At 42.2% G+C, this 10,165-nt stretch overlaps 1 non-coding gene across 1 annotated transcript; it reads left to right on the top strand.

The window, feature by feature from the left end:
- The first annotated feature begins 3,278 nt into the window (after nucleotides 1-3,278).
- LOC112084907 lies at nucleotides 3,279-3,386 on the top strand. The gene has a single exon (XR_002898563.1). It is a non-coding gene; the product is annotated as a small nucleolar RNA R71 (small nucleolar RNA).
- Nucleotides 3,387-10,165: the final 6,779 nt, after the last annotated feature.

Consider the following 10,165-nt stretch of genomic DNA (forward strand, 5'->3'; position numbering starts at 1 on the left):
AACATTAAAACTATGTGAAATGTTTAACTAACCTGGGAGTTCAATCGGTAGGCATTGTCATTGATCTTCTCTAGCACTTTGAATGGTCCAACTCCACGAGGTGCAAGCTTGGAACTCCTTTGCTGTGGAAATCCTTCTGGTCTCATGTGTAGCCACACCCACTCTCCTGGTTCGAATACATGTTTATTGCGTCCTTTGTCAGCTCTCCGTTTGCATTCCTTCGTTTTCTTCACTATGTTATCTCGGGCCTTTTCATGTATCCTTTTTACAAACTCTCCTTTCTTGAGGCCGTCTAGATTAACTTGTTCAGCTTGGGGTATTGGCGAGAGATCTAAAGACGTCAGTGGATTAAATCCATACACAACTTCAAAAGGATACATCTTAGTAGCCGAGTGAGTAACATGATTATAAGCAAATTCAATGAAAGGCAAACAATCTAACCATGTTTTCAGATTTCGACCAAGAGTGACCCTAAGTAAAGTAGATAATATACAGTTTACCACTTCAGTCTGTCCATCCGTTTGGGGATGACAAGTTGTAGAGAATAGAAGCTTGGTGCCAAGCTTTCTCCAAAGTGTCCTCCAAAAGTGGCTTAGGAACTTAGAATTTCGGTCAGAGACAATCGTTCTTGGTACTCCATGTAATCTCACCACCTCTTTAAAGAACAAATCCGCACTTTGTGTGGCATCATTAGTTTTGTCACAGGGTATGAATTGCGTCATTTTTAAAAAGCGATCAACAACAACAAAGATTGAGTCTTTGAGCCTGATCTTGGGTAAACCTAGTACAAAATCCATAGAGATTTTCATGTCGCTCCAAGTTATGACCAGTCCAAAACGTTGCCTCCTTCTCTCGGCCACATTTCTGTCCCACCACGCTAATGCATTGTCAGTGAGCTGTGCAGCCGCAACAGCCACTTTCTTGCGCTCGGCATAGCTATAGCACTCAAAGATGTGCTCTAGTTGTCGCTCCCAATCCAGATATGCTTCAGGATCTTATGCTCCTGCAAAAGTGGGAGGCGTTAGTTTGAGATCATGAGTTTGCTCTCGGGTATCTACTACCCTAGCTGGATTTCTCCTTAAAGGGTCTTGTCTCCTCTCATCTTCCAACTCTGGCTTCTCATCATCTTCACTTGCGTCACCGGCTGGTACTTGGGCTCCTCTAACCAGGGCTATTCTTGGTTGTGCTTCGACTCGGTCTATCCTTGCTCCAAGTTCTTGACGCATGTTCCCCATTTGTTGAGTCATGTTCCTTAACTCTTCTCTCATCGCTGTCATCATTTAAACAAGGGCGTCGTTTGGAACTGGTTCTCCATCGGCCATGATGCTAGCTAATCTCACTTAGTGTCCTTGTACTCAACAAAAACAACAACTAGTTAAAAGTACCACCGAATAACAAGGGTAACAAAACGCTAAACTATATGACTCGACACTAAAATGAAACTAAATATCTTTTTATAGGGTTTTCAAATTTTAGTTTGCAATGAACTGGAAACAACGGTCTTAAAACTAACAATTCAACGGATTCTTTTTTTTTTTTTTTTACTATTGAATACAAAAGCAAGCAACTAAATTTTTCTAGGATTCTCGGTTTCATGAATCAAAAGAAACTAAACGAGTATGAATAAAATTAAAGAATGCAAGGGATAAAAAAAACCAAAGGCAGGAACCTTTGGCTCTGATACCAAAATGATATAAGACTCGGTGAGAGACTTATATGATTGCAGATCGGTGGCTTGGTGGGATCAACACGCTGGCTATGGCGCTCTCTCGTGCAGATCAGTGGGTGAAGATGGTAAGACAAGGGTTGTTTCCATAAGACTTGAATCGAGATGGGATCTGTCAAGCTGGCTTTAACGCTATCTCTTGAGGCATCGGTTAGGGGTTTTGAAGTGGATCGAAGGAACCACAGAGACAATGAGGGGATCTCTGATACTGCAGCTCAACTCTTGGTGAATGACACACACTAGATCAAGCAGGAAAGCTCTTAGGCACAAGCTAAGAAGAACGGCGTTATTTTATTGATATCGGGAAAAAAGGTTGAAGTACAATAGCTGCGTGTGGGACTTTATAAACAGTCCGTCAGCTTTGAACCTTCTGGGGTTCGACTCAAAGAAATAAAAAAGACATTAAGGACTCAAAACAACAGGACTTGTCAAAAGTAAAGAAGCAAAAATAGCAAGGCGTCTCATTTGGACACAAAAATGGAAAGTTTCATAAAAATAAAAGAAAATTAACTAAACTACGTGCAACCTTTTCTGGGCTTGTTCCGTGTACCTCTGATGCTATCTAACATGTTAGAAAGCACTAGGATACTTCCATGTTACCTGCACAGATCGTATAAACAGAAAATACCCGATTGTGGGCTTGCTTGTGTTGAAGTTGATTGTGGCGCGTTCTGGTCCATGCAGCTCGTTAGTCTTGAGGTTTGCTTCATCTTGAGTCTTTCTAACGTCGTGTCCTGTGAGTTCTTCAAGTATCTCTTAGTGTCCTGCTTCATGTCCTTCCTCTTGCCTCATTTGCTCGCTATCGGCTTCGAATCTTGAAACGGTTGTATCTTGGAGGTCAGGTGCGGTATCTTCGAGATTCTTGGTGTTCTGTGCTCTATTTCCTGCCAAGTAAACAGGTATACCTTGTTCTTGTAGAGGTTGGTTCTCTTTGAGGCTCAAACGCGCGAAACCCTCCATTATGTCTAAATTGGGTCCTTTGGGGCTGTCTCGTGTGTGAAGCTCTTGAGAAACGGTTTTGAATGCATCTCCCAGTTCCATGGTGCTTAGTAATGATTCTACGGCCAAATTGAACCCTTCTCTAAACCTCCTTGCTTTGGAATGGGTCATTGGTGCTTCTTTGAGCTCAGGAACGATCGTTTGGTTTGGTGATGGTTCGATGTCCTCATCACGCGGTGATCAGAAACGAAGGGAAAATCATGAATTTGATAGACTTCTGCAGTGTTCACCATCCCTTGATCATAAGAATCCATTGGGTTGTCCCAACCATCAAAGTTACACGTATTGTGTGCCTTGTTTGGTTGTTGTAATCCAAGTTGAGTCATTATGTGATGGAGACACTTCATAACTTTTGAGATCTCTTCTTTCTTCTGAAAGTGCAGAATTACCAAAGGTTGCTTGATTACGGATGCTGTTTGTGAAATTGTTGATGAAAACATAAGCATCTTCTACAGATCTAGTTGAGAAGTCTCCATTACTTGCTGTGTCGAAATAGTGTCGTAACTCTAGAGTAATACCTCGAAAGAAGATACCCAGCTGGTATTCGTCGGTATATCCATGGTGTGGACAATCTCTTTGGTATTCCTTAAATCTTTCCCAAGTATCTAAAAGATCTTCATCTCTTTTTTGTTTAAAAGTTCTTATCTTGTTCCTTAAGAGATTGGAGCGATTTCTACTATAAAAACGTTTAAGAAAGCAGTTCTACACGCTGCCCACGTTTTTAGTGAAGCAGGTTGCAAAGATTTTAGCCATTTGCTGGCATTGTCTCTCAAAGAGAATGGAAAAAGACTACACTTGTGGTAATCCCCATTTGCTGTAATGGTTGCACATAATTCTTCAAACGTCTCGATATGATCAATCGGGTGTTCGGACATGTAACCATGGAATTGATTTTGTTGAACTAAATGGATATTGGGTACCTTGATTTTGGTTTTGCCATCCTCTGGTAAGGCCGGTTGAATAGCTCTTCAATCTCCCAATAATTTCTTGAGTGAATCGAAACTTCCAATTAGTTCATCATCATCTCCATGTTTTACTGATCCAACTAGCTCATTGTCATCATAGATCGATTCTTAAAACTCATCATCAGTCAGGCCATCGTCGCTTGGATCACCATCCACACAATATGGTGGATCACCAAGAGTCCCGGAACATGTTCCCTGTCTCTCATAGCAGAGAAACCTGAAAAATTCAAAAGAAAAAGTAAAAGTAAACAAGTGTTCTAATGGACTTAAGATGGGATTCGCATCGAAACAAATCAAAGTCCCCAGCAACGGGGCAAAAAAACTTGATGCGAGCAAAAGCGGGGTGAGTTGTATTCGTTTTAAATCTAAACTAAATGTCTGCAAGTGCACAGATGTCTGCAAGTGTACAGATGTGCGCTGTAGTACTTAGGGTATCGATCCACAGAGACTTAGTTGTTTCAGTACGAATTCACTGCAATGCTTAAATCAGACTTGAACTAAATAGGTTTGTGTTTTGGTTTTGGGTTTTGGTTGTCACTAAATCTAAACTAAGAAGCTAAACAAGTAAAAGCAATTGAAAACGAAAGCAAATAAAAGCAAGTAAAAATCGAATATGAATGAAAGCAAGTAATAAGCGAATAAAAGTAGAATGGAAATCGAAGGTTGTAAGCAATTAAAGACAAACGTTGGGCATCAAGGGGAATTCACAGGGGTTCATGGACTAAGCTATGTCGATTTTAAAAAAGTGATAAAGGTAATCAACTACGTATGTTCTAGAACTCGAGGCACGGAAATATGAATAGCCTACTTTCACAGCACTAAACAACTATCTCTCGCAACCCTAATCAGTAGGTTTCCACTCTGATCTTGGAAGGGAGAAGATGCAATAGCAGAACAAGACTCATCAACATTCACAACTCAACTACAGGTAGGTTTCCACTCCTATAGAATAATTGCTCGTTTCACCCTAGTTCAGACAATCAATGAAAACTTTCACAACATATCATATCAGATCGGCTTCTAAGTGGCCAGCAAAGAATCACGCAGTAAGGTTAAAGGCAAACGAAGAACATCTAGAAGATTATAAATCCTAAATCTATCGATTCATAAGCAAAAACACACGAAATTCCCTTTCAAAAATCTCTTTAAACCCAACTGGTTAACTACTCAAACATATTGCAAACAATCATCACAGAGTATTGAAAGTTGCAGGAAATTAAAGAAAACAGGAATAAGAATTGGAGAAGCAGAAGGAGGCGCGATGGTCACTCCTGCGACGGCTCTTCTTCGAAGACGGCGGCTCCTTCTCTCTAGGGTTAAACGAAATCTCTCTCTCTTTCTATATTATGTCCTCTCTTCCCTTTAGAATGACCTAAAGAGGGTATTTATAGCTTCTGGAGTTGTCCTGGACACTTAGGGCTTTAAAAATAACGAAAGAAATTGATATGAGCTTTAATTAAGTCGTCTGGAAAGTGAACGACTAATGTCCGCGCTCGCAGTGCTCCTACCCGCGGGAAAATAGGTGTTGGCCGCGGTCCCGGCTCGTTGCTCTCTTCCAGAACTGTATTTTCTGTCATTTTGCATCGGGAGTATCTGAAGATCTAACCGTTAGATTGTCTCCAAACCAAGTGAATTAGAAAGCTGGTTGGATCCTCTGTGTTGTCTGAAATTTTGGGGGTGATCAGACGGTGAGAAGGTCTTCATCGCTTGTTATACTTCCGACGGTCTACATTTATCCAAAATTGCTCATTTGTTCCAAATTGCATATCTTTTACCCAAGTTTCCTGTATAGTCTTTTGAAACTCTAAAACATTGAAAAAAAAATTTAAAAACCATTGAAAACAGAGTTAAAACACCTGAATAAGACATAATTATGATTCATAAAAGTGGTCAAAATATGGAGTTATCAGATGACAATGTTGCTTCTATTTTTACCAAGGCAAAGTCGGTCGAGGTGAAGTCGTGCTGTGGAATTGCCGAGGTGAAGAGATTTAGGACTGTTTTGTTGCCGAGCCGAGGCAAAGAGGAGATCAATGCGGCTGATGTTGCCAATGCGAGGTATCAGTGTTGGCTCGGCGAGCTGCTCACAGCGAATAAAGTTGTGATTAATTTGGCCGAGTCATTTTTATATGAATAGACAAGTTGACGAAATTTATCGAGATGAGGAGCTTTCGAGCTGAAAAGAGTGCCGAGCTATTTTCGGAAAAGAACATGCCGAGGCACAAAGTTGCCGAGCCGAACATGGAATTTGTTTTAATATATATTCCAGATTCGATTTTTTTTGGGTTAGGTTTTCTGTTCCGCCGCACCACCTAGGGTTTTTCATCCAAGGTGCGGTGAGCTCTTTGATGTTTCCGATTTGCTCGAGAGTATTCCGATCCACCTTCAAACTTCTCGATCCGAGATGTCGTTTAGATCCATATGTCTTTTCTCGATTAAGTCTTCTGTGATCCGAGATGTCGAATCAAACCGAGCCAACACTTCTGCTGATTCTGCGAGCTCGTTGGATGGTTTGTCTCCTTGGAATGCCAAATCGAAAAATTCTCACGATGATGTAAAGCCTGAACCTGAGGACTTTGATTTCGATCCTGCTGCGGCTAGACGGGAGCTCAAATCACAATGGCAAAGTTTGGATCAGGTCCCTCGAAGCCGCGAGGCTCTCAAAAGTCGAAAACGAAGAAACCAGATTCTCCCGGTTCATCTCTTTCGAGTGAAGAATCATTGCAAAGGCTGAGGAAATGTTGTAGGATTTATGAGGCAATAGAGTTTGTCTCGCCCGAGCCTTTTGACCTAGCCAAAAATTCCCCGCCGAACCATTTTAAAGTTCTACAAAAGTTTCTTCGAACAGTGTTATTTGTGGTTTCCGCTGCCCGAGCTGATATTGCGATATCTCTGGTTGCACGTAATCTCCTTGGGACAGATCATGCCACGAGGTCTCCGACATATAATCGAAATCAGAGTCGACCATTTTCACAATTTTCTGGAGATTCGACATTCCTCAAAACTTGGAAGATATTATATCTCGAATAAGAGATCTTGGATGATCATCAGAGGTTTTCTGAGCAAAGATAACTCTTGGGATGACATTTTTTCTACGTCCCTGTTGACGACGCTTCCGTCAGGAACGACTTTCTTAACTTAACCAAGACAGATTGGAGATCTTTTGGTAGCCGACTTGCAGTTTTTTGTTTGCTTGTATTTTTCTTCTCGATTTTGACAGTTTGTTTTTGTTCTTGCAGTTCACGATCAGCTTCCGCCAGTTCCCGAGGATATTGCTCAGACCAAGGAAATTCTCGCTGCTCGTAAAGTTAACTAGACATAGCATTTCTCTTTCGGAAGAGTTGAGAAAGCGGGACCCTTATTTGCCGGAGCTCCTGTCAGTTCAGATTCCTCTCCTTCTTCGGACGATACGATCAGAAAGATGGTGGGATTATCTTTTCGTGCAAGTATGCTTCAGCGAGGCACCAAGGTAGGTTCTTGAAATTCTCATTCATTTTTGTTTAAGTATTGGCTCCGATTTCATACATTCCATTTCGTTATTTTTGCAGTTTGTGGCGTCATTAATGAGTTAATCACGGGATACGAGGCGGATGCTCACAAGGATCAGCTGCGGGTTGACGAGGCGAGGAAGGATGCCACCATGCTCCAGACTGAACTGGAAGACGCAAAACGGAAACCCTCCAGTGCTATGACCCAGGCAAAGGCTCGGATCAAAGCTCTCGAAGCAGAGAAGAAGACGCTGAAGGACGAGTGCGTCAAGGTTACTGACATGGTGGTTCGGCTCGAGGAATCGAGAGCTAGGAAAGAAGCCGACATTGCTTCTTTGCATAGACAACTGGCAGAGAAGGATGATCTTCACGAGGCAAACATCAGGAATGGTGTAAAGTCCGCGAGAAGAGATTTAACCGAGAAGGTGTGGGGTCGCTTCAGCAGCACGGAGAAAAATCTTAGGGGCTTGACGGAGGCAATGTAAAATGAGTTGGACCTCGCGCAGATTGACGGTAACCTTCAGCTCATCAAGATTCTTAGGAAAGACAACTCCCCGACTCTTGATGCCAAAGAGGAGAGACTGAAGCTGTGGTGAGCCGATCTAGCATGAGCCGATGAGGAGTTCGAGAAGGTCACTGCTTGCCTTAGGGTGAGGTAACCTTGAGTCCCCTCTCTGAGGATTCGGTTAGCGTTAATCTGGGAAATGAGTTTCTCGAAGCTGCTGCCCTTGGGATTGGTGTATCCGAACTGACGGGTTTGAACATTGGAACACCACTGATAACTAAGAGTTTTCAGGCTCTTAGAAGGGTTATCAATCCCCTTGTCAAAGTAGTATAAGGGGTGTCAAACCAAGCTTGTAAACGAGACACTAGCCTATGTCATTTGTTCTCTTAAGTCAAGACAAGAAGGTAAAAGTTTGGTGACGATGATTAACAAGCAAATAAGCAATAAAATTAAATAAAAACAGAGATTTAAACTAATCAAGATGCAAACAACAAACAGGTGATTCAGATGATGATAATGATTGATAAAGGCAGAAGCTTTAGACAGGATATTTGACTCGGGTGCTTCCAAGTTAAACTAATGGGTTAATGAATCATTTTATCAAGCGATTTCATTTAACTTTGAACTCAAGACATGTTAATCTTCTCATGAAAGTATTAAACATCTAAACTGATCCTCCTTCATACCAAAATGTCTTTTGAGAAGCACCAATCAATCAGCAATAAGATTCAGTTCAAATATGTCATTTAAGAGAACAAACTATCACTCCCGCGATGAAAGACTCTTAAACCTTTAACCGAGTGGTTCAGACATTTCTACAAACACTTTTGATGCGAGATATGCCTCAGATCTGAACCTCAAGTGATATGCTTGGATCCAGCATAGAGATCTCGTCGGTTAAAGAATGAAACATGCAAGACTAGACACCTAAACCCACTAATCTATCTTGAAAGCACCCTAATCTACTTATCTAAAGTCGCTTAAACGACTACTCACTGATCATAACGAGCTCACTAAGTCTTTTGCAAGACGTGTAGCTAGTCATGATAAGGAGTTTTGATGCTGGATGATAAAAGAAATAAAGAGAACAAGATTCTGATGAAAAAACGAGATATCGGATTAGATTAATCAAGTTTCACAAAAGAGGCAAGTTCTTAAAGCTAAAAACAGATAAGAGATAAGATAACTAGGTTTTTAGTCTCAAAATGTATTTATAGCAAAGGGAAAGTGTCGTGGGTCAGCCCGGAACAAACCGGGTACTGAACAGCTTCCTTGGGTTGATGGGTGAGTGCCACGGTGTGTCGGAAAGGGAAGCCGAGGTCTTTATGCCGAGGTGTGCACGTGAGTCAGGATCCAGATGAAGATCTCGTGAAAAACACGTCAAGAACATGCATGAACCCCAGTCTTTGATCCATCCTCACGTGTGTGTTCTTGAGCCATTCTGTTCTTGATTCTGGGTTCGTGTCAAGGGACCTCGGGATAAAATGTCGAGGGGTCAAGATGTCGAGGTGCTTGGGAGAACACAGTCCGGCATGCACGCCGAGGTCATTACACCGAGGTGTACTTTCAACACTTAGTCGTTTCCAGCTTCAGTTCTTACGTATTCATGCCTCGATCTAATCATGCCAAGGCTTTGGCACGAGCTCTAGTCCAGAATACTTCCAAGATATGAGCCTCGACTTGAGTGATGCCAAGGTAAAGATACCGAGGCTTGTGAAAACACTTAGCGCGTATCGCAACTCATTTAGGCTTGTATCGACCATGTCCTCTTCCGAAAGCAGTAACTTTCAGCACACGACTCCAATTGCTCTGAGACCAGTTCCACAGTCAAGATGACTCAATAAGCTCGAACTTTGGTGAAGAAACCATCGGAGCTTGGGGAGTGGAAGGCTTCCTGGATTTCACATCTTTGCGCCGCATTGAAATCACCGGAAAATAGACTTTTAGACTGATGTAAACTCCGGAGACCCTATCTTCCAAACCTTTGCTCCGAATTGAGCGATTCCAAAGGCTCTGAGAAGATCTTCCATGGATCTCGAACTTTGATGAAGATCGGGTAAGCTGGTTCGGACAGGAGGGGCTCCGTCCGCCATGATCTTTGAAGTTCGCCGTTCAGCTCTCGGGTACGCGCAATGCTGGTGTATGCTCCGGAAGCCATATCTTTCTCTCCACTGGTCTGAATTGGATGATTCTAACTGTTATTGAATCTTTGCTTGATTATCTCCAACTTTGGTGAAGATCCCGCCAACTGATTCGGACCGGAAGGTTCCCCGGATTGTTGATCTCTGAATTGCGCAGGCAAGGACAACTTTTTGGTCGTAAAATCCTTGCCTCGGTCAAAACTTGTCCCGTGTATTTTTCAGGCAAGGACAACTTTTGGTCGTAAAAATCCTTGCCTCGGTCAAAAACTTGTCCCGTGGTATTTTTGCACTCGATACTCGATTCTGGCCGATCGGTTAGGTTTTTGGCCGGTAATGAGCAT

Source organism: Eutrema salsugineum, unplaced genomic scaffold, assembly GCF_000478725.1.
Source record: "Eutrema salsugineum unplaced genomic scaffold, Eutsalg1_0 scaffold_4, whole genome shotgun sequence".
Classification (NCBI taxonomy): domain Eukaryota; kingdom Viridiplantae; phylum Streptophyta; class Magnoliopsida; order Brassicales; family Brassicaceae; genus Eutrema; species Eutrema salsugineum.